This window comes from Elephas maximus, chromosome 4 (assembly GCF_024166365.1).
Source record: "Elephas maximus indicus isolate mEleMax1 chromosome 4, mEleMax1 primary haplotype, whole genome shotgun sequence".
Taxonomy (NCBI): Eukaryota; Metazoa; Chordata; class Mammalia; order Proboscidea; family Elephantidae; genus Elephas; species Elephas maximus.
In genome coordinates this window covers 82,785,863-82,810,371 of record NC_064822.1, presented here as the reverse complement: position 1 = coordinate 82,810,371, position 24,509 = coordinate 82,785,863, and the positions used below count along the sequence as shown (strand labels likewise).

General features: G+C 37.7%; 1 protein-coding gene across 18 annotated transcripts in view; it reads left to right on the top strand.

Moving 5' to 3' along the window:
• SOX5 (SRY-box transcription factor 5) overlaps window positions 1-24,509 on the top strand; it is a 1,155,824-nt gene that overhangs the window by 533,775 nt on the left and 597,540 nt on the right. The gene's annotated exons all lie outside the window — the stretch shown is intronic.

Genomic DNA, 24,509 nt, shown 5'->3' with positions numbered 1-24,509 from the left:
GTTCCATTGGTCTGTGTGCCTGTTGTTGTACCAGTACCAGGCTGTTTTGACTACTGTGGCTGTATAATATGTTCTAAAATCAGGTAGAGTGAGGCCTCCCACTTTCTTCTTCTTTTTCAGTGATGCTTTACTTATCCGAGGCTTCTTTCCCTTCCATATGAAGTTGGTGATTTGTTTCTCCATCACATTAAAAAATGTCATTGGAATTTGGATCAGAAGTGCATTGTATGTATAGATGGCTTTTGGTAGAATAGACATTTTTACTATGTTAAGTCTTCCTATCCATGAGCAAGGTATGTTTTTCCACTTAAGTAGGTCCTTTTTAGTTTCTTGCAGTAGTACTTTGTAGTTTTCTTTGTATAGGTCTTTTACATCTTTGGTAAGATTTATTCCTAAGTATTTTTTTTTATTTTATCTTCTTGGGGGCTACTGTGAATGGTATTGATTTGGTGATTTCCTCTTCGATGTTCTTTTTGTTGATGTAGAGAAACCCAAGTGATTTTTGTATCCTTATCTTATAATCTGAGACTCTGCCAAACTCTTCTATTAGTTGCAGTAGTTTTCTGGAGAATTCCTTAGGGTTTTCTGTGTATAAGATCATGTCATCTGCAAATAGAGATAATTTTACTTCCTCCTTGCTAATCCGGATGCCCTTTATTTCTTTGTCTGGCCTAATTGCTCTGGCTAGGACCTCTAGCACAATGCTGAATAAGAGCGGTGATAAAGGGCATCCTTGTCTGGTTCCCATTCTCAAGGGAAATGCTTTCAGGCTCTCTCCATTTAGAGTGATATTGGCTGTTGGCTTTGTATAGATGCCCTTTATTATGTTGAGGAATTTTCTTTCAATTCCTATTTTGCTGAGAGTTTTTGTCATAAATGGGTGTTGGACTTTGTCAAATGCCTTTTCTGCATCAGTTGATAAGATCATGTGGTTTTTGTCTTTTGTTTCATTTATATGGTGGATTACATTAATGGTTTTTCTAATATTTAACCAGCCTTGCATACCTGGTATAAATCCCACTTGGTTGTGGTGGATTATTTTTTTGATATGTTGTTGAATTCTATTGGCTAGAATTTTGTTGAGGATTTTTGCATCTATGTTCATGAGGGATATAGGTCTGTAATTTTCTTTTTTTGTGATGTCTTTACCTGGTTTTGGTATCAAGGATATGGTGACTTCATAGAGTGAGTTAGGTAGTATTCCGTCATTTTCTGTGCTTTGAAATACCTTTAGTAGTAGTGGTGTTAACTCTTCTCTGAAAGTTTGGTAGAACTCTGCAGTAAAGCTGTCCGGGCCAGGGCTTTTTTTTGTTGGGAGTTTTTTGATTACCGTTTCAATCTCTTTTTGTTATGGGTCTATTTAGTTGTTCTACTTCTGATTGTGTTAGTTTAGGTAGGTAGTGTTTTTCTAGGAATTCATCCATTTCTTCTAGGTTTGCAAATTTGTTAGAGTACACTTTTTCATAATAAACTGATATGATTCTTTTAATTTCATTGGGTCTCTTGTGATGTGGCCCATCTCGTTTCTTATTCAGGTTATTTGTTTCCTTTCCTGTATTTCTTTAGTCAGTCTGGCCAATGGTTTATCAATTTTGTTAATTTTTTCAAAGAACCAGCTTTTGGCTTTGTTAATTCTTTCCATTGTTTTTCTGTTCTCTAATTCATTTAGTTCAGCTCTAATTTTTATTATTTGTTTTCTTCTGGTGCCTGATGGATTCTTTTGTTGCTCACTTTCTATTTGTTCAAGTTGTAGGGACAGTTCTCTGATTTTGGTTCTTTCTTCTTTTTGTATGTGTGCATTTATCGATATAAATTGACCTCTGAGCACTGCTTTTGCTGTGTCCCAGAGGTTTTGATAGGAAGTGTTTTCATTCTCGTTGCATTCTATGAATTTTCTTACTCCCTCCTTAATGTCTTCTATAATCCAGTCTTTTTTCAGCAGGGTATTGTTCAGTTTCCAAGTACTGGATTTGTTTTCCCTGATTTTTCTGTTATTGATTTCCACTTTTATGGCCTTGTGGTCTGAGAAGATGCTTTGTAATATTTCGATGTTTTGGATTCTGCAAAGGTTTGTTTTATGACCTAATATGTGGTCTATTCTAGAGAATGTTCCATGTGCGCTAGAAAAAAAAGTATCCTTTGCAGGTGTTGGGTGGAGTGTTCTGTAAAAGTCTATGAGGTCAAGTTGGTTGATTGTAGCAATTAGGTCTTCCATGTCTCTGTTGAGCTTCTTACTGGATGTCCTGTCCTTCTCCGAAAGTGGTGTGTTGAAGTCTCCTACTGTAATTGTGGAGGTGTCTATCTCACCTTTCAGTTCTGTTAAAGTTTATTTGATGTATCTTGCAGCCCTGTCATTGGGTGCATAAATATTTAATATGGTTATGTCTTCCTGACCAATTGTCCCTTTTATCATTATATAGTGTCCTTCTTTATCCTTTGTGGTGGATTTAAGTCTAAAGTCTTTTTTGTCAGAAATTAATATTGCTACTCCTCTTCTTTTTTGCTTATTGTTTGCTTGATATATTTTTTCCATCCTTTGAGTTTTATTTTGTTTGTGTCTCTAAGTCTAAGGTGTGTCTCTTGTAGGCAGCATATAGACGGATCGTGTTTCTTTATCCAGTCTGAGACTCTCTGTCTCTTTATTGGTGCATTTAGTCCATTTACATTCAGCGTAATTATAGATAAATAAGTTTTTAGTGCTGTTGTTTTGATGCCTTTTTATGTGTGTTGTTGACAATTTCATTTTTCCACTTACTTTTTTGTGTTGAGACGTTTTTCTTTGTAAATTGTGTGTTCCTCATTTTCATAGTATTTGACTTTATGTTTGCTGAGTTGTTATGTTTTTCTTGGTTTTTATTTTGAGTTATGGAGTTGTTATACCTCTTTGTGGTTACCTTAATATTTACCCCTATTTTTCTAAGTAAAAACCTAACTTATATTGTCCTATATCGCCTTGTATCCCTCTCCATATGGCAGTTCTATGCCACCTGTATTTAGTCCCTCTTTTTGATTATTGTGATCTTTTATATATTGACTTCAATGATTCACTGTTTTGAGTGTTTTTTCTTTTTAAAATTAATCTTAATTTGTTTTTGTGATTTCCGTATTTGAGTTGATATCAGGATGTTCTGTTCTGTGACCTTGTGTTGTGCTGGTATCTGATATTATTGGTTTTCTGACCAATTTCCTTTAGTATTTCTTGTAGCTTTGGTTTGGTTTTTGCAAATTCTCTAAGCTTGTGTTTATCTGTAAACGTTTTAACTTCGCCTTCATATTTTAGAGAGAGTTTTGCTGGGTATATGACCCTTGGCTAGCAGTTTTTCTCCTTCAGTGCTCTATATATGTCATCCCATTGCCTTCTTGAGTGCATGGTTTTTGCTGAGTAGTCTGAACTTATTGATTTTCCTTTGTAGGAGACCTTTCTTTTATCCCTGGCTGCTTTTAAAATTTTCTCTTTATCTTTGGTTTTGGCAAGTTTGATGATAATATGTCTTGGTGATTTTCTTTTTGGATCAATCTTAAATGGGGTTCGATGAGCATCTTGGATAGATATCCTTTCGTCTTTCATGATGTCAGGGAAATTTTCTGCCAACAGGTCTTCAGCTATTCTCTCTGTGTATTCTGTTATCCCTCCCTGCTCTGGGACTCTAATCACACGCAAGTTGTTCTTCTTGGTAGATTCCCACATGATTCTTAGGGTTTCTTCATTTTTTTTTAATTCTTTTATCTGATTTTTTTTTCAGGTATATTGGAGTCAATTCCCTGGTCCTCCAGATCTCCCACTCTGCATTCCAATTTCTCTAGTCTGCTCCTCTACTTCCTATTGCGTTGTCTAATTCTGTAATTTTATTGTTAATATTTTGGATTTCTGAATGCTTTCTCTCTATGAATTCTTGCAACTTATTAATTTTTCCACTATGTTCTTGAATAATCTTTTTGAGTTGTTCAACTGCTTTATCAGTGTGTTCCTTGGCTTTTTCTGTAGATTGCCTTATTTCATTTCTGAGGTCATCCCTGATGTCTTGAAACATTCTGTAAATTAGTTTTTTATATTCTGTATCTGGCAATTCCAGGATTGTATCTTCATTTGGGAAAGATTTTGATTCTTTAATTTGGGGAGTTGTAGAAGCAATCATGGTCTGCTTTATGTGGTTTGATATCGACTGCTGTCTCCGAGCCATCACTAAGATATTGTAGTGATTTATTCTATATTTGCTCACTGAGTCTCATCTTGTTTTGTTTTCTTTCAATATACGTAGATGGGCTACTAGATTGCGCTGTCTTGAGTGTTGTAGCCCTTGACTCACTTATGTCCTATTACCAGCTGGTTTGGGCTGTTACCAGATATATAAGCCTAAGAGTCCATTCACTATTCTTGAGTAGAATCTGATTTTGTGTCACCAAGTGTGTGGTGCAGACTGTCACCTATCCACCTAGAGAAGTAGTGATGATAGTTGTGTGCACCAGATTCTAGTAGCAGCAGGGGTTCACTCTCCGGGGGGGGGGGCAGGATGCTGACAGGCTCCCCCCAAGTGCCAGTGAGGTAGGTGTGTCTCTATTCCTAAAGCACTTTGGTGGGTGGGCTCTGCAGCTGGACCTTAGGCCCCCAATGCAAGTACCTCTACAGATTGGTAGGTGTCACCCTCCTTAGACCCCTAAGGCAGGAGGCTAGGTGGCCTGGGGGGAGCTTCAGCCCTCAGTTCCCTGTTGTGGGTCAGTGAGGGCTCTGTTTAACAGGTAGAGATATCAGACCTGGGAAACTTGTCTTTCCAGTAATCCGCTAAAACAATAACAGTCAGAGCCCTATCAGAAATGCCTTTGCATTATAATAGCCACCTTGTTCCCTGTAGGGATGAAAGCCCAAGACTGTGGATCACGTATGCTTGGCTGGAGCTGGTTCTGTGTTTTTAGCCCAATTAGGGAAGGATTTTTGGTCCCTGGGTTTTTTGTAGCTGCTTCTCTCAGGCCAGGAGAATGGGTTAGGAAAAGACCAAAAATAAATAAATAAAGAAAGAAAAACCTCAGTGCAGTTCACTCTCTGGTTCAGGAAATTCCAACGTTAATGAAGCTGCCTGGGGGTGGGTGGAGGTTTCAGATAAATAAGAGAGAGTAGCACCCCGGAATATAGACAAAGTTACTTATCTTGCTTGGGATGACTGTTTTATCTGAGATTCCCGAGGGGTGCATCGACTGTGTGCACTAGCTGGGTAAACATTGCCCCTGAGGGTCAGGCCCGCATCCCGTGTTTTCGCTGTCTCAGAAGCCATGGTTAGTTCCTCCGCTCCCAGTCCAAAGCCGAGTGCCAAGGTTTCCCGGCTGGGACACCGTACTGCCAGCTTCAAAACCAGTCGCTGCCTCCCAGTGACTTCTCCTCCTGTCAGCCATGTCACTGCGCTGTCTGCGTGCACTGCCTGGGCTTCCCCTGAGGTCAATTTTGGGGGCTAGGGCTGGGTCCCGTGTTTGCGCTGTCACAGGATGCCGTGCTCAGCTCCCCTGCACCCAGTCCAATGCCCGGCGCCTAGGTTTTCTGACAGGGACGCTGGCTCCAGGCTCCGGAAACAGTTGCTGATTCCCCGTGGTTGTTCGTTCTCAGTTTCTGTCACTCAGGTCAGCTGTTTAGATCTGTGTTTGATGGTCAGGGTTCGTAGATTGTCATGTATGTGATCGATTCACTTGTTTTTCTGAGTCTGTGTTGCAAGAGGGATCCGAAGTAGCTTCTACCTAGTCAGCCATCTTGGCCCCTCCTCTCCATTTCTATTTTGGTGGGAATTTTTTTTATCAGGAATGGGTGTTGAACTTTATCAAATGCTTTTTTACCATCAGTTGAGATGATTGTATGATTCTTTTTCCTTGTTTTATTTATGGGGTGGATTACATTGATTGATTTTCTAATGTCAAGCCATCTTTGTACACCTGGTATGAATCCCTTTTGGTCATGATGTATTATTTTTTTTGATGTGATGTTGAATTCTGTTAGCTAGAATTTTTGTGTCTATATTTTTGAGGAATATTGGTCTATAATTTTCTTTTTTAGTGATACCTTTGCTTGATTTTGTTATCAGGGTTATGTTGGCTTCATAGAATGAATTCAGGGATATTCTTTCCTTTTCTGTGTTCTGAAATAGTTTGAGTAGTATTGATGTCAGCTCTTCTCTGAATGTTTGATAGAATTATCCAGTGAAGCTCTCTGGGGCAAGGCTTTTTTTTTCTGTTTGAGAGTTTTTTATGACTTCTTTGATTTCTTGGGGTAGTTGTACTTTGTCCTATAGGGTTGCTATAAGTCAGATTCAACTCTATGGCAATGAGTTTGATTTTTTTTTTTTTTTTTTTTGGAGCCTTGGTGGCACAGTGGTTAAGAATTTAGCTGCTAAACAAAACGTCTGCAGTTCAAGTTCACCACCTCTCCTTGAAAACCCTATGGGGCAGTTCTGCTCTGTCCTGTAGGTCACTATGAGTTGGAATTAACTCAATGGCAACAGGTTTTTATTTTTTTTTTTTAATTTCTTCTTTTGTTACAGGTCTGTTCATATCTTCTACCTCAGTTTGTGTTAATTTAGGTATGTAGTGTGTTTCTAGAAATTTGTCCATTTCTTCTAGGTTTTGAAATTTGTTGGAGTGTCATTTTTCCTAATATTCTGTTACCATCCTTTTTATTTCAGTTAGTTCTGTTGTAATGTCACTCTTCTCATTTCTTATTTGAGTTATCAGCATCTTCTCCTTCTTTTCTTTTGTTATTTTGGCCAGTGATTTATCAACTTGTTGATCCTTTCAAAGAACCAAATTCTAGTCTTGTTAATTCTTTGGATTCTTTTTTTCTGTTTCATTTATTTCTTCTCTAATCTTTATTATTTCCTTTCTTCTGGTGGATAAGGGCTTCTTTGGCTGCTATTTGTGTATTCGTTCAAGTTGTATGATTAATGTATTGATTTGGGCCTGTTTTATTTTTTGATGTGTGCTTTTATGGCTATAAACTGACCCTTTAGAACTATTTTTGCTGTGTTCCAAAGGTTTTCTATGTTGGGTTTGCTTTCTGTTTTGATTCTAGGAATTTTTTAATTTTGTTTTTAAGTTCTTTTATTACGCAGTGATTTTTAAGCAAGAGTTTTAATTCAGTTTCCATATATTTGATTTTTTTCCTTATTCTTCCTGTTATTGATTTCTAATTTTATAGCACTGATCAGATAATATGCTTTGTATTGTTTTGATATTTTGGAATTTTTGAGGCTCGCTTTGTGACATAAAATATGGCCTCTTCTGGAGAATGACCCATGTACATTGGGGCAGAATATGTACCGTGATGCTGTTGAATGGAATGTTTTGTTTATGTCTCTGAGGTTTACTTAATTGATTCTGTTGTTTAAATCTTCTGTATGTCAGTTGAGTTTCTTTCTATTTGTTCTGTCCTACTGTTATTGTGGGATTGTCTATTTCTCTTTTCAATACCGTTAAGATTTGTTTTATGTATTTTGGAGCTCTCTTGTTGGGTGAGTAAATATTTATTATGGTTATATTCTCTTGGTTGATTGATCTTTTAATCATGTAGTGCCCTTCCTTGTCTCTTATGGTAGATTTTGCCTAAAAGTTTATCTTATCAGTGATTAATATTGCCACTACTGTTCTTTTTTGGTTACTGTTTGCTTGATATATTTTTTTCCATTATTTGATTTTTATCTTATTTTTATCTTTGTGCCTTTGGTGTGTCTCTTATAGACAACATATTGATGAGTAATATGTTTTTATCTTGACTGGGTGCATTTAAACCATTTATAGTCAGTGTGATTATCAGTAGGTATGGATTTACTGATGTCATTTTATTGTATGTGTTTTTGTGTCAGTGTGTGTGGTGACAGTTTCTTTGTTCTGCTTACTTTTCTATACTAGTTTTCTTTGTTTATGGATTTTCTTTTCATTCCCTTCATTGTTGTTGATTTTATGTTTACTGAGTCTATGATTTTCTTCTTTTTTTATTTTCGTGAGTAGGTTTGTTAGTTTTCTTTGTGGTTACTCTGAAATTTACGTTTATCTTCCATGTTTAAAACCGTTACGCCTTGATATTGCCTTGACTTCCTCTCCATATGAAAGTTCTGTAACTATATCACTTATTCTCCCTTTTTATTTTGAAGTTTTCATTTACAGATTGATGTCTCTGGTTCCCTGTTTTCAGGCTTTGTAGCTTTATTTTGTTTTTAAGAATTCTTTATCTGGGTTGGTATCTGGGTAGTGCATTATGTATCTTCATCTAAGGTTGTTGTCTAACGTTGCTGATTCTCTGTCTGAAGGACTCCCTTTAATATTTCTTCTTAGGTTGATCTGGTTTTTATAAATTCCCTTAATTTCTGTTTATCTGAGAATGTCCTAGTTTCGCCATTGTATTTGAGAAATGATTTTGCTGGATATATAATTCTTGGTTGGCAATTTTTTTTCTTTCAGGGCTTTCTATATGTTATCCCATTTCCTTCTTGCCAGCATGGTTTCTGCTGAGAAATCAGAGCTTAGTTTTATTGGCTCCCCTTTGTAGGTGAGAGTTTGTTTTTCCTGAACTGCTGTCAGGATTCTTTCTTTGTCTTTGGTTTTGGAAAGTTTGGTTATGATATGCCTTGGTGACTTTCTTTTGGTATCTATCTTGTATGAGTTTTGTTGAGCTTCTTGGATAGATATCCTCTCACCTTTCATGATATAAAGGAAGTAGACTTCCAGCAAAGCTTTGAAAATTCTCTCTGTGCTTTTTTTTGTCTTCTATTTTTCTGAAATTCTTATGATGTGTAAATTGATCCACTTAATAGTGTCCCACATAATTCTAGGCTTCTTCATTCTACTTTTTTTTTTTTCTGACTTTTCCCCAAACAAATTAGTATCAGGGTATTTGTCTTCTATTTCACTGATTCTGTCGTCCATTGATATAATTCTACTCCTGTATCCTTCCACTGAGTTATCTATTTCTGAAATTTTATTGTTAATTTTCTGGATTTCTAGTTGCTGTTTTATATGGGAAACCCTGGTGGCGTAGTGGTTAAAGTGCTATGGCTGCTAAACAAAGAGTCAGGAGTTCGAATCCACCAGGTGTTCCTTGGAAACTCTATGGGGAAGTTCTACTCTGTCCTATAGGATCGCTATGAGTCGGAATCGACTCAATGACATTGGGTTTGGTTTTTAGTTTTGTTTTTGTATGGTTTCTAATTGCTTATTTATTTTATCATTTTGTTCCTGTATTGTTTTCCTAAGTTCTTCTAGAGTTTTGTCTGTTTTTTCCTTGATTTTTTGTGTTTTCCTTGATCTCTTTCTTTATCTCTTAGAAGAAGTCTTTCAAATTCCTTATCAGGTAGTTCCATTACCACTTATTCCTCAGGAAGGTTTTCTGGCCCTTTATTTTGGTCACTTGCTTGAGGCACCTTGTCTTGCTTTTTTGTGTGATTTGATATTGTTTTTTTTTTGTTGTTGTCTCTGAGGCATTAAGATACTATTGTACTTTTTTATTGGTTGGATGTTGTTGTGTCCTGATGTTTTGTTTTGATATATCTGGGCTGGTGGTGCAGGTGTGCGTCGCTGTTTGCTAGCCTGGCAGTACTGGAGTGCCCACCAATGGTTGGGGTGGGTGGGGCAGCAGTTGGTGGTATGGGTGTGAGTGTCCATTCGCTGGTCGTGTGGGGTGGCTGAAGATGAGGTTGCCAGTCATTGGCCACAGTCTGTAGTTGATACAGTTGTGCAGGAGCAGGTGACGGCACTCACTGAATGGGTGAGGCAGTGGGTGTGGTGGGTGTGGTGGGGGTGCCAAACTGTGCTCTCCTTTGCTTGCCTCAGGTAGGCGGTGTCACTAGAGTCATTGTGTAGCACTTGCGGGGAGGTCAGGACAGCAGGCGAGGGTGGGCAGGGAGTGGTGCCGGTCAGGCATGGTCAGGCGGCCAGGAGCACCGTGACTGCTGCCGCTGTGTGGGTGGGCGATGGGGGATGGGGTCCAGGGCTGAGTTGCAGCAAAAAAGGGAGGGATCGGACTGTGTCCCCAGTTGTGGATGGCTATAGGGATGCGAGGGTTTGCTCCTCTAAGTACGAGGAGGGTGGGGCGAGGGGGAGCATGCTTCTCAGGTCACCAAACGAGGGTGCCTGGGCACTTCCCATTGACTGAAGTCGGTAATGGGGACCTGGCCCCTATCAGTTGGGAGGAGGGGGTGTCTGCCCTTGGTCCAGTTGGGTGGACAATATCCCACTAACACTCTGTGGACTTACCACTCCATGTGTACCGCCCACTCTAATGGTTAGGGACCATTGTTGGTGAGCCACCTTATCTCTGGGTTTCGACTCTCTCCCTGCTCTGTGGACACTAGGATCCCTGAAGTTTTTGCTCTTTCTCCTGATCCATTCCTCCCTAGATCTGGTTCATGTCCTGCTCACCCTGCTTCACTCAGGGTTTGTCAATGCAGTTTCTCTGTTCCCTGTTGGGAATTCCTTGAAGTTACTTTTCTATGCCCCTCACCTGGAATTGCCATTGGCCTTGTCTCAAGATGACTACACTGTGCCAGGTTGGGGCACCCCATCTGCCTCATGTCTCCTCATTTGCTCTTTTCGATCAGTTTCTTCTTCCGATTGGTTTGCAATCTAATTCTTTCTCCATTTATTTGATGCTCAGTTTTCCAGGATTGTCATCTGTATTTGTTTCACTTGATTTCTCAGGTCTTTGCTGTAGAAAGACAGCAGGGTGTGTCTTATGAAGTAGCCATCTTGGTCCCTCCTCCTAATTAAAGTTTAAAAATTGAATAATTTTTTTTGGTTGCTTTCCTTTACTCATGCTTTTGGGGAGCCTTTTTTTTTCTTTTTTTTTCTGAGTAATCAAGAAGGACTATGACTCTGTATGTGTATGTGTTGGGGCTGTAAATGGTAAGGCAGTAAAAGAGGATTCGTAATGCACAGCTTTTACATTCAAGAGCATCACCAATCATTCCCAGAAGGAGGGTGTACTTGTAGATGATTTACTTGTAGAAACAAAAGAATGGAGGAAGTCACCAAAGCAATTTTGAAGAAGCGAAGACTGGAGAGTGGGGGTGGCTTTCTTTAAAATATCATAAATTATTATAAAGTCAAAAAATTAGACAGAATGGGATTGGTATTAAGTCTACCATAGATTAGAGAGGGGCAAGAAGAATTGAGAGTTCATAAACAGACGCATGATATATGGTAGGGATGGCATTAAAAATTGGAAGGGGATGTATAAGCTCTTCAGTACATGGTGCTAGGACAATTGGTTATCCGTATGGAAAAAAATAAAATTAGATACTAGTGACAGAATAAATTCCAGGTGGCTTAAAAGCCTTAAATTGAAAAGCAAAACTTTAAAAATTCTAAAGACAAAAATTGGAGTGTTTTTATGACTTCAAATTAAAGAAAGATTTCATAAAGGAAAAGACAGGTAAATTTGGCTTCACTTAATTTACATTTTCTATTCATAAAAAGGCAAAATAAGAAAACGACAACAGGAAAACACGTCACTGATTGAAGGGAGATATTGGAAAAGCATATATCTAGTGTCTTAGTTATCTAGTGCTGCTATAACAGAAAAACCACAAGTGGATAGCTTTAACAAAGTAAAAGTTTATTCTCTCACAGTCTAGGAGTCTAAAAGTTCAAAGTCAAGGTGTCAGCTGCAGAAGAGTGCTTTCTCTGTTGGCTCTGGGGGTGGTCCCTGTCATCAATCTTCACCTAACCTAGGAGCTTCTCAGTGCAGAAACCCTGGGTCCAAAGGACAGGTTCCCCTCTGGTTCTTCATTCTTGGTGGCATGAGGTCCTCCCGGATAACGTGTCCAAAGTATGTGAGATGAAGTCATCACCATCCTTGCTTCTAAGGAGCATTCTGGCTGTACTTCTTCCAAGACAGATGTGTTTGTTCTTCTGGCAGTCCGTGGTGATTCTTCACCAACACCATAATTCAAAAGCATCAATTCCTCTTTGGTGTTCCTTATTCACTGACCAGTTTTCACGTGCATGTGAGGTGATTGAAAATATCATAGCTTGGATCAAGCGCACCTTAACCCTCAAAGTAACTTCTTTGCTTTTCAACACTTTAAAGACTTCTTTTGCTGCAGATTTGCCCAATGCAATATTGCGGTTTGATTTCTTGACTGCTGCTTCCATGGGCATTGATTGTGGATCCAAGAAAAATGCAATCCTTGACAACTTCAACATTTTCTCTGTTTATCATGATGTTGCTTACTGGTCCAATTGTGAGAATTTTTTTTTCTTTACATTGAGCTGCAATGCACACTGAGGGCTGTAGCCTTTGATCTTCATCAGTAAGTTGTTCAGGCCTTCTTCACTTTCAGCAAGCAATGTTGTATCATCTGCATATTGCAGGTTGTTAATGCATCTTCCTCCAATCCCGATGCCATCCATGTTCATATAAAATACTACTATATGTAATTTCTTAGGCTGGTTTCTCTAGAGAAGCATAACCAGTAAAGCTATAAATATGTATAGAGAGGGAGATTTATATTTAGGAAATGACTCATATGGTTGCAGAGACTGGAATGTCGGTCACCCTGAAGGCTTCTCCTGACTCAACGTAGCAGCAGAGGCTGGTGAACGCACAATCGGCAAGTCAGACAGCAGGGCTCTGGCTCACAGGCAGCGAACACCAACAGATCCCAAGGGCGGCAGGCAAGATGGCAAGTAAGCTGCTAACTCAAGTCCCAAGAACTGGAGGTCAGATGAACAGGAGCCAGCTGCAGGATCCAGTGCAAGCAAAAGCCCATGAGCCTTGCCAAAAAGCCCACTTATATTTGATGTAGACCATATCCCAAGGAAACACACTTTCAACTGATTGGCTACTTATAGAAGATCCCATCATGGAGATGATCACATTATATCAAATCCCCTCATGAAAATGATCGCATCACCATGTAACTGCCAAACTACATCATAACTGCCAAACCACTGATAATCGTGGCCCAGCCAAGTTGACACACAACTTTAACAATAAGTCATCAAAGAATAAGCATTTAGAACTTTATAATTAAGCCGAAGGAGAAAAGACAAACAGCTTAAGAGTAAAATATGCAAAGGTTGTAAAGAACTTTATGGAAAAAGAAGCATGCATAAATGATATATAACTTCACTAGTTATGGTGAAATTCAAATTGAAATGATATACCATATTATACCCATCAGATTGCCAAAAATTAATGTCTCACAATACCAAATGTTGGTGAGAATAAAGAGAAATGGAAACTTTCCTATGATTTTAGTGGCAGTGGAAATTGATACAGCTACTTTGGAGAACAATTTGGCAATATCTAGAAAGTTAAAGGTGTGTATACTATAGGACTACTAGGATATGTACAAGATTGTTCGTTGCAGTCTTATTCAATTAGGAAAAAATGAACAGCCAAAATATTTTCAAAAAACAAAAAAAAATAGGCACTTTACCAAAGAAGACATTCAGGCAGCTAACAGATATGTGAGGAAATGCTCACGATCATTAGCCGTTAGAGAAATGCAAATCAAAGCTACAATGAAATACCATCTCACCCCAGCAAGGCTGGCATTAATCCCAAAAACACAAAATAATAAATGTTACAGAGGTTGTGGAGAGACTGGATCACTTATACACTGCTGGTTGGAATGTAAAATGGTATAACCGCTTTGGACATCAATTTGGCACTTCCTTAAAAAGCTAGAGGTAGAACTACCATTATGATCCAGCAATCCCACTCTTTGGAATATATCCTAGAGAAATAAGAGCCTTCACATGAATAGATATATGCATATCCATGTTCACTGCAGTACTGTTCACAATGGAAACAACCAAAGTGCTCATCAATGGGTGAATGGATAAACAAATTATGGTATATTCACACAATGGCATACTACACAACAGTGAAGAACAACCATGAATCCATGAAATATCTCATAACATGGATAAATCTGGAAGGCATTATGCTGAGTAAAATTAGTCATAAAAGGACAAATACTATATGAGACTATTATAAGAAGTCAAGAAAAGGTTTAAACACAGAAGAAAACATTCTTTGGTAGTTATGAGGGTGGGAAGGGAAGGAGAGGGGTATTCACTAATTAGATAGCAGGCAAGAATTATTTTAGGTGAAGGGAAGTCAGCACAACTGGACTAAATCAAAGCTAAGAATTTTCCGGAATACAACCAAACACTTCGAGGGACAGAGTAGACAGACAGGCAGGGACCACGGTTTCAGGAGACATCTAGGTCAACTGGCATAACAAAGTGTATTAAGAAAATGTTCTGCATCCCACTTTGGTGAGTGGCGTCTGGGGTCTTAAAAGCTAATGAGTGGCCGTCTAATATCCATCAATTGGTCTCAACCCACCTGGAGCAAAGGCGAATGAAGAACACCAAAGACACAAAGAAAATATGAGCCCAAGAGACAGAAAGGGCCACATAAACCAGAGACTCCATCAGCCTGAGACAGGAAGAACTAGATGATGCCTAGCTATCACCAGAGTCTGCCCTGATACAGCAGAGAATCCCTGATGGAGCAGGAGAAAATTGGAATGCAGAGCTCAAATTCTCATAAAAAGACCAGACTTAATGATCTGACTGAGGAGGGACCCCAGAGGTCACGGCCCCCAGACTCTCTGTTAGCCCAAAACTAAAACCATCCCTGAACCCAATTCTTTAGACAAAGATTAGACTATAAGACATAAAATGATACTGGAGAGGAGTGTGCTTCCTTGCTCACTTAGGGCAGCTCCTGTCTGAAGGGCGAGATGAAAAGGCAGAGGGGGACAGGAGCTGGGTGAATGGACACAGGAAATACAGGGTAGAGAGAAGGAGAGTGCTGTCACATTGTAGGGAGAGCAGCTAGGGTCACATAACAATGTGTGTATAACTTTTTGTATGAGAAACTGACTTGAATATAAACTTTCACTTAAAGTACAATTAAAAAAAAACAAAATAAATAAAAAGACAAATTGTGGTTTATTCATGTAAAAGTTAAAATGAATAAACTAGAATGACAAGTATCAATATAGATAAATTAAAAATATTATATTCATTTGATAGAATGAATCTTTTTTTGGACAAAATGGAGAAACATTACTTTGAAGGTGTTGATCAGAGAATATGCAGTTCATTGACATTTTAACTTGTTGATTAGTCTTAGCCACAAAGTATTTATTAATAGATTGTTTAGAGTGTTGTTATCAGTTGTTTTCTTCATGATGAGCAAAGCAGCCCAAAACTTAGTGGCTCAAAACAGCAACAGTTTTATTTAGCTCATGATATCCTGGATCTGCTGTGATGGCTGTGACTGCTTGGATGGTTAGGGCCTCTCACCATGTGATCTTACGTTTTTTAGTAGATTAGCCCAGGTTACATCTCTGGGTTTTAAAGACCAGCCCAGTAAACATGTACTTTTTCAGACCACTGCTAATGTTCAGTGATCCAATGCAAGTCACATGGCCAAGCCCAGGTTTGGGGTTAGAGAAATAAATTCTACCCCTTAATGGAAGGAGCCACAACATCACATTACTAACAGGTATGAAACTGGGATGGGAAGAATTCGTAGACATTTTTACAATCAATTACAGGTGTGTTTACACATATATTTGTACTTGGTCTATGAAAGTTTTATCTCAGTTACTTGGATGAAGAACCATAAATTAGAGCCAGTTCAACATACAGCTTTACCCCCATTTTAGTACCCAGAGCCTTTAGGTCTAACCAATTTCTTCCAGTAAAGGAGTCTGTAGGCTTTCTGGGCCTGACGATGTCTATTAAGGAGCCCTGGTGGTTAAGCGCTCAGCTGCCAACCAAAAGGGTTGGCAGTTTGAACCCACCAGCTGCTGCACAGGAGGAAAAACCTGGTGAACTGCTCCTTAAAGATTATAGACTAGGAAACCTTACAGGGTACTTCTACCCTGTCCTATAAGGTCACTGTGAGTTGGAATCGACTCAAAGTCACACAACAATCATCTCTATTTGGTGGAATTTATCGGTGAAGCAGTCAATAGAGGGGGTACCTTGTGGCTCAGCCTCTAAAGGCCAGGGGAGACATCACTTTCTGAGGCTGGTTAAAAAGTATACTATTTTGCTAGTATACTTCCCCAGTAATGTAGAGGCCCTCTTTTTCAGGAGAGAGGCTCCCCCTGTCCTTTGTAGGGTCTTTAAAGTAGATCCAATAAGATAACAAAATCAGCAATATTTTCTCATAAACCTGCAAAGTAGATAATTCTTTCTTTAGGGAGGAACTGTATCTTTCCTGTCATTGTTAGTTGTTGTTGAGTTGGCTCCAATTAATGATGATTCCACATACAACTAAATGAAACTTTGCGTGGGTTTGCGTCATCTTCACAGCCATTGGTATGCTCCAGTCTATTTTTTTTATTGTTGCAGTACTATGTATTTTGAGTGCCTTCCAGCCCAAGGGGCTCATCTTCCAGCACTGTATCAGAAAATATCCTGTTATGATCCATAAGGTTTTCATTGGCTATTTTTGGAAGTAGTTTGTCAGGCCTTTTTTCCTAGTCTGTTTTAGTCTGGAAGCTCCACTGGAAGCTACCCACCATATATAACCCTGTCGGTATTTAAAATGGCGGTGGCATAGATTCCAGCATCAGAGCATATGCAAGCCACCACAGTATGACAAACTGACAGATGGGTGGTGAGTATCTTCCCCAGAGCAGAACATATCTTCTCTGAGAGGAAAGACAAAGAATCAGAGAAGTTCAGCCACATCTACTTCCCTGTAAACTCATGCTCTTGAGGTAAAGTCTGTTTCCTTTCTTGGCTCCAACATTCTAGGTGGGTTCTGGTTGAAAGTACTTAGCATTAAGCAGCTGAAAGAGCATCCAACTGAGAGAAAACATATGTGGTGGTAAAGGGAAGTAGAAAGAGATGTCCCAAAACTTCAACAGTTACCGTTTGGTAGTTGGGCTATGGGTTATCAATGTTTTCTTCTTTATGGTTTCTGTGGTTTTCAATAGGTATAGTGATCTCTAATTAAAAATCAGAGGAGAAAGGAACCTTCCCCTAAACCAGAATTTAAATCCAGGCCAGTGGTTGTATTCTATTATACCTCATACCTATTGTATTCTATTATACCTCATACCTATTTTAAGCCTATATAGGTGCTACTCTTTAAAATTATAGGGAGTTCAATTTGGTTCAGTGTGAGGAAAAATTTTCTACGTTGTGAAGTAGATAAAAATGCAACGCCTTGGTAAGTGATAGACACCCATCCTTGAAAATATCAATCAAAGAGTAAAGGAACAGGCAATATCGTGGAAGGAATTAATAGTCTGATTGTAGAGATCGGGTAAGGCGTACTGGGGGAGCTTGCACTAAATGGATGAGTAGAATTTCAGAAGATGAAAAAGGAAGGGCTAGGTAGAAATGGAAGGAAATAGAAGAAAAGAGATGGCCAGATGACCCCAAAGGCCCCCAAATAACCAGGCCGCTCAAATATCAAAGCTTAAATGATTGGATTCTGTTAAAGGAAAAGATTATAACTTTCAGTCACTGTTTCTTACAATCGAGCAAGTTGCTTCTGTCATTTGCTTCCATCTTACCCCATTGTAGGACTGTTATATTAAAATTTATTATAAAATAGTAAAAAAAAAAAAAAAAATTATTCCATTTAGCAAACTTCTTTTTTAATTCTCATTTGTATTTGCTACATTTAGAAGCTTCTCATTTCCAAATTTTGCAATTAGCTTAAACCAGAAAAACGCCATCGATATAGTATATAGAGATGGCACCATATCCTAATTTTGTTGATTTAGAATTATATTTCATTAGTTTTATATTCTCGTTATTGTGTGCCCACTTAAATCCAAGACCTCTGTTATTTCAAAACATTAATACTTTCCTGTTTATTCCTCTGAGAAGTCTCACATCTATGAGAAATTGTGATTTCTTGTCAGACAGTGTCACAAAGCAAGTTTATTTTTTGGATTGGAGAACATAGAATCAGACTGCAGAATACACTGGGCTTTGTTCTTCAGAAGTTGTTCTGAATGACAATTAAAAGAAAGGAAATAAAGACTGTATAGCAGCAGAACTCTTGCTTACTGGGATTTTTTTTTTTTTACGGGTTTTTCCATAAGGTGTCGACAGCTTTCTGTCAACTTGCAGGTTTGAAAAACAGAAAGCAGCCTTGGTTGTCAGGTGTTCTTCAGCCTCCTTCCTCACCCCTCCCCAGAGCTCTGAGCTCTAGTTCAGATGTTTCAGTGTTATGTAATTTATTCTGTCTGTAAATGTCATTTCCTCACTATCTCATGATGCGCTTTCAGATATGACGCCTATGGCATATCGCCGCTTACCCTGCAAGTACTATGGCACAGATCTTGCTCTCTCTTACCTGATAGTGTATTGGGAAATTAAGTTGTTAACACAAATAATGGAATTATTGTAGTAAAACATGCCTGGTTAAATCTTGAAATTTTTTTCATTGTTGGGACTCCTTAGTCATACAGTGATTTTCTTCTTACAGTTTCTTAACATAGAATTGCACTGATACATCATTTTATAGTCTCACTTACTGACATTATGTATGTCTCTTTGACCACTTGGGGTGATTCAGTCAGCGGTCTTTGCCCAGTTAGAAAGACCACTTTATAACTCTAGAAATATTCTTGGTGATCACACAGAAATGTAAGTGGATGTGAGTTTATGCTTCCCGTTCATCAGCCGGCTGCCATTCTAAAGTGAGGTAAGTCATCACTCCCACTGAGTTTGAAGTCGATAATTTGGAAAGGGCACTTGTAAACTGTAGATGGGCTGTGTGCTTTTCAAGATCTATGTAAATTAAAAGAGTGGGAAATATTTTAATAAGGGTTTTAATAAAAACACATTTTTAAAAGTTGGATAATCTTCATTTTTGGGGGATTTCTAGGTATTTGTAAATCAAATATGATTTTCTTTATGATCTAAAATTTTTAGTCATTAAAGTGTCTGTTTTGTGGAGACTGGTTCATTTCCCTTAAATTGTGCTACCTGGTCTTTTGTATCAATTCCTTTCATTGAAGGAAGGAAAACACACACACACACACACACACACACACACACACACACACGCTACTTGTCGTTTTCCACATAATAGAGGTAATATGGTATCTCCAAAAAAGTCATTAGAAGCAATTTATCACTCTTTTGTTATACCAAACACTTGTGGAGAGCCAAGTAACTTTCTGGAAATGAAGAAGGAAATATGGTAGTTGAGAATTCCCAAGTTCAGAATACATCTTTCATTTACTTACTTTAACTATTCAGGTCTCATCTTAAAGAATTCCTTATAGGCGTCTCTATAGCAATCTGGTGTTTAGACCAGAGAGGACAGCACATAAGGCACGGGCACTTTACCAGTCTTTCTGTTCTTTGTCATATGCTGTTTGCTTCTCACCTAGAGGGTGCTTCTGTGCCTCAATTTCCCACATTTATCAAAGATGACAATATAGCTTATAGTGTGTACATAAAAATAATTTAACAAAAATTTAATTTTTCTATTTAGTTAAATTTCTGTATGCATAAACATATACATGTGTATATACAGACATACATATAGACAGAGATAAATTACTAATATTCATATATAAATACAAAGCCTAAAGCTTACCCTTTAGAATGGCAGGATATTAAAATATTCACACTAGTTTTTCTAATACATCAATTTATGGGACTAGTTTTGGCAAAGTTATCATTTTTAAAGATGACTGTAATACAGATGGATTTTAGTGACTCTATATAGAAACTGGGGGAAGGGAATAGCAATCGTTCTTTGTTTTTGGGGGCAAAGCAGAAAAATCTGCATTCTCCTATATTTGGAGGGATTTCTTAGAAGCAAGGACTAAAATAAGGAATTACCGATCAACTAGAAATAACATTTCTCTTATCTTCCCACTTAACTAATATTTTTATCCTATGAAACGTAAGGATATTTTTATACAGGAATATTACTGACTTTTGGATGAATACAAGTATTTTTTACGTGCAACCAAGAGTACATTACTGGTGTTATCTAAGTACTTTTTAACGAGTTATAGCAATTTTGTCATAGGCATCTCAGGAATAAAAGTTGATAAGGAAACACTTAGTTTCATTCCTAAATAAGTTAAGTTAGAATGATTACAAGGTAGGGTTTTTAGATAATTCCAAATGCCAATGATTGTTAACAATGGGATGCATCATTCCTATGGGTGCGATTCTGAAAAATACATCCTAAATTAAAATTCACTGCCGTACTAAACCACTTTTACCAATAGAATTGTAGCATATCCCTCAAATATGTTGGGTGGAAACATTTGAGAACAATTAATTTAGGGGGGTAAGATGATATCAATGTAAGAATCTGTAGCCATATTCAAGTGACAGCACCAACCCATCTAAAATTGAAGTGCTTAGAGGGTGGATGGATAGAAAGAAAGATTAAAATTAGCCTTCAGGGTTTAATAAGTCACCCAAAGTATCTTCATCAATATCAGATCTCCAGATTATTCAGGCCATTCAAATAGTAATCAAATCCATATGTGTTTTTCTTTTTGGTGCTTCCCCTGTTCACCAGCTAGTGTTTTCATTTTCTTTTCATGAATCACTAGTTGTGTTCAGAGAGGTGTACCTCAATGTCTAGCAAATTTCTGTATGACAACTTTTAGGAGCAAAATTGTTGATACTATATTGTTCTTATATAAATGAGATACTTTTACTACATTATATAAATGGCAAAAGTAGACAATTGCTAAGACAGCTTGTAATTATTATAAGGAACAAGGGAAATATCCATCTTCAGAATCCTATTTTCCTGAAATCTACCATCTCCTTTAGTTTGATGCTGAAAAAATGTGTATGATTGATGTGTTTTTGATTCAGTAGCCCTGTGTCAACACGTCCTTGATTAAAATAAAAAGATGAGATTTGCGAAGGGGATATTCGTACTCCCTTTGAATATTTCTAAAATATAAGGGCAGAGATTCTTGCCCATGACTCATAGCCTTCCTGAGGGCTGCAAGTGCCTCTTAGCACTTCCTGGCCTATTTCTGAGATATCAGTAGAGATCCACTTTTGGTGAGAATGGTAAGGAGGATAGTTTCTCAGGTCTTCCTCATTACACCAGAGACCAAGTTAGCTCTGATTAGTAGGTGAGGGAAACAAAAGATGTTTTGTTTTTGGCTTTTGTTAGAAGAAATGGAGGGTGTTAAGATTTAGAGCAGTATATTTTTAAATACCAACTGCCATCAGTATTTCCGAAGGAAAATTTTTAATAGAAAAAAAAAAAATTTAAGAATCAGCTCCTAGACTAGGTGCTGCCCGGCTACAACCGATGACTGCCCTGACAGGGAACCCAACAGAGAACCCCTGAGGGAGCAGGAGAGCAGTGGGATGCAGACCTCAAATTCTTATAAAAAGACCAGACTTATGGTCTGACTGAGACTAGAAGAAACCCAGGGGTCATGGTCCCCAGACCTTCTGTTAGCCCAAGACAGGAACCATTCCCAAAGCCAACTCTTCAGACAGGGATTGGACTGGACTATAGGATAGAAGATGATACTGGTGAGGAGTGAGCTTCTTGGCTCAAGTAGACACATGAGACTATATGGGTAGCTCCTGTCTGGAGGGGAGATGAGAAGGCAGAGGGGGTCAGAAGCTGGCTTGAATGAACATGGAAATAGAGGGTGGAGAGAAGGAGTATCCTGCCTCATTAGAGGAGAGCAACTAGGAGTATATAGCAAGGTGTGTATAAATTTTTGTAGGAGAGACTGACTTGATTTGTAAACTTTCACTTAAAGTACAATAAAAATTAAAAAAAAAAAAAAAAAGAACTAGCTCTTAGAAAAGAGGAATGTGATTCCCCCACATATTCTACTATTATTATCTGTAGTAGTAAATTAAATAATCTTAGAATTTATAATCTGGGATTTACCTTAACTTGAAGTTATACCTTAACTTGCACCCCCATTATACCACATTCATAATTACTTTCTGGAGCATTTGCTCTCAGCTGAAGTTTTATATGCCTTTTAGCATATAATCTGCCATTTTAATAGTTTTATAGAAGATAACACTCAGCTTTCTCACATAGATCTTTACGCCCAGAAAACCTGTCTGACACTTGTAGAAAAGAACCCTATTGGTTTTTTCCCATGCACTTTAATAAAAACACAGGTAAAAATAGAAATAAGAGATGAGTAATAAAGATAAGGGATATTTAATGTTTCATGTCATTCTTTTAAATATATGTGTAGGATGGGTGTCACAATTGAAGCATAAAGTCTCTTTGAAAATTTGTCAACAAAGCCTTTTGTGAGCTCACACATTTCACTCATAAGAGGATTAAAATTTTAATAATGTCTAGAATTATAACTGTAATTAATTATCACTATTGACTAATATAGTAAAAAGCAATTATAAAATCATATATATTTATTACGATGAGCTTGATAGTTCTTTAAATGTGTGATTGTAGAGTAACTGACAAGCAAGTGCCCAACATGCAGAAACCTATGTGGCAGCCCCAGGTGCTAAATTAATTAAATGTGTAGTGAAATAATTGAAGGAAGTCGTCACTCTGAATTTTGTGAAGACATTGTATTTATATGTCATTTTTCTTAATGATCTTGGGACCCTGTCTTTGATTGGCTCTTTCAGAAATATTCTTGAAATATCACTTGTGACAAAAATAAAAATTAATTGAATGAATGAACATAACATTTTCTAAACTTTCAATATTTTATTGTATTTTTCAGTTATATGTTCATTGATTTTGGAAAGTCTCACCAACCTTGGTGGATTTGTATGTAGTAACCAGTTAAAAAAAAAAAACAATTTTCTTACAGAACATTTTGGTAGTCTCCTGGGTTTGTTGGGCCCCTTAGATTCCATAGAGGCAAGTAAAAAAAACAAAACAGTTGCCGTCTAGTTGACTCCAGTTCATGGTGACCTCCATGTGTGTCATAGTAGAACTGTGCTCCATAGGGTTTTCAATGGTTAATTTTTTTTGGAAATAGATCACTAGGTCTTTCTTTCTAGGCACCCCTGGGTGGATTCAGACCTCCAGCCTTTCAGTTAGCAGCCAAGCGCGTTTACCTTTTGTACCACCAAGGGACTCCTAAGTTCCTAGAAATAAATAAGTAAATAGTAATAAATTCTAAAAGAAATTTGGGTTTGTGGGTGAAATTTCAGTAACTGGAAAATCATTTTTGAAAAATTCTCCTTCAGACCAGCTTCATTAACCTATACTGAAACTAGTTTTTTGTAGGACATGACAGCATGCTCTTCTATTTCATCTTTTTTGTTTATTTACGAAATTCTATAATCCAAAGTCTATATGTTTAAGATTACTGTAAAAACAAGCAAATAGATTTTCCATTCTCCTGGCATTTTTACAAATACCATATTTTTACTCTAATAATGTGTGCCTTCTGCGTTTGTCAGTCGCGCCCTCCTGCTGCGAAGCACCCTCACAGCACCACCATGCCAAGCCTCTTTGACATGTTTCTGTAAAAAAAAAAAAGTTAGCATAGCATGCTTATGAATATATCTCAAGGCGGTGGGGAGGGGGAAGGGCGCGCAACTGGCAAACAAATGCAGAAGTTGGGCATTATTTGCTTAAAAACACAGTACTATAGGTATTTATGGAAACCCTGGTGGCGTACTGGTTAAGAGCTACGGTTGCTAGCCAAAAGGTAGGCAGTTCGAATCTACCAGGTGCCCCTTAAAAAACTCTGTGGAGCAGTACTATTCTGTCCTATAGGGTCGCTATGAGTCAGAATCGATTCGATGGCAGTGGGTTGTTATGTGCTTATAGGTATTTAGCACTACCCCCTGAGTTATTTCTCTAATTATATCTTAAGGGAAAAAAAAATTCTGAGAGTCTATGTAGCCTGAAGTATATAATGATTATACCTAACACTGCAACACTGCAGAGGTTTTCAAATATTTCCAACCAGGAGTTTCTTTACTAAGGGTTTTATTTTGACAATGAAAAAAAATTGACCAACATTTTCTCTCCCTTAACAGCCAAATTGTGTTTGCCAATGCTTCCATTGGAAACATTGACAGTGATAAGTAGAACAGTTTAAAAAACATTTTGAATACTCTTCGCTTTCTTAACGACCTAAAAGAAAACTTTTCACTTGGCAAAACTAGTTTGAATTGAGAAATACTTTAAAAAGTATTTTACTACCAAGTGAAGTATTTTGAGTATAATTCAAATACTTTTTTTTTTTTTTTTTTAAATATATCCTTATCTGTGTGGACAACTTAGTGTTGATCTTACCTGAAGGATTTTTTTTTTTTTTTTAGGAATTTAAGTGTGCTGAGTAAGCTTTTATTTTGAGAAGAGTGTCAGAGGGGAGGGATATTTTTAGAGTTAATTTGTTTACCCATTTTGAAATTAATAGTAGTTTTTCTTTTCTGTCAGTTATAAATTTTTTTTTCTGAAATGAAGAATCTTCTTTCAAATATGAGAAAATTGAAACCATTGGTGAAACATCATTCTAAATATTCCTGTCCCCCCACTTATTAAAAAGTAGTTGCATCAAGAGAACAGTAGGTTA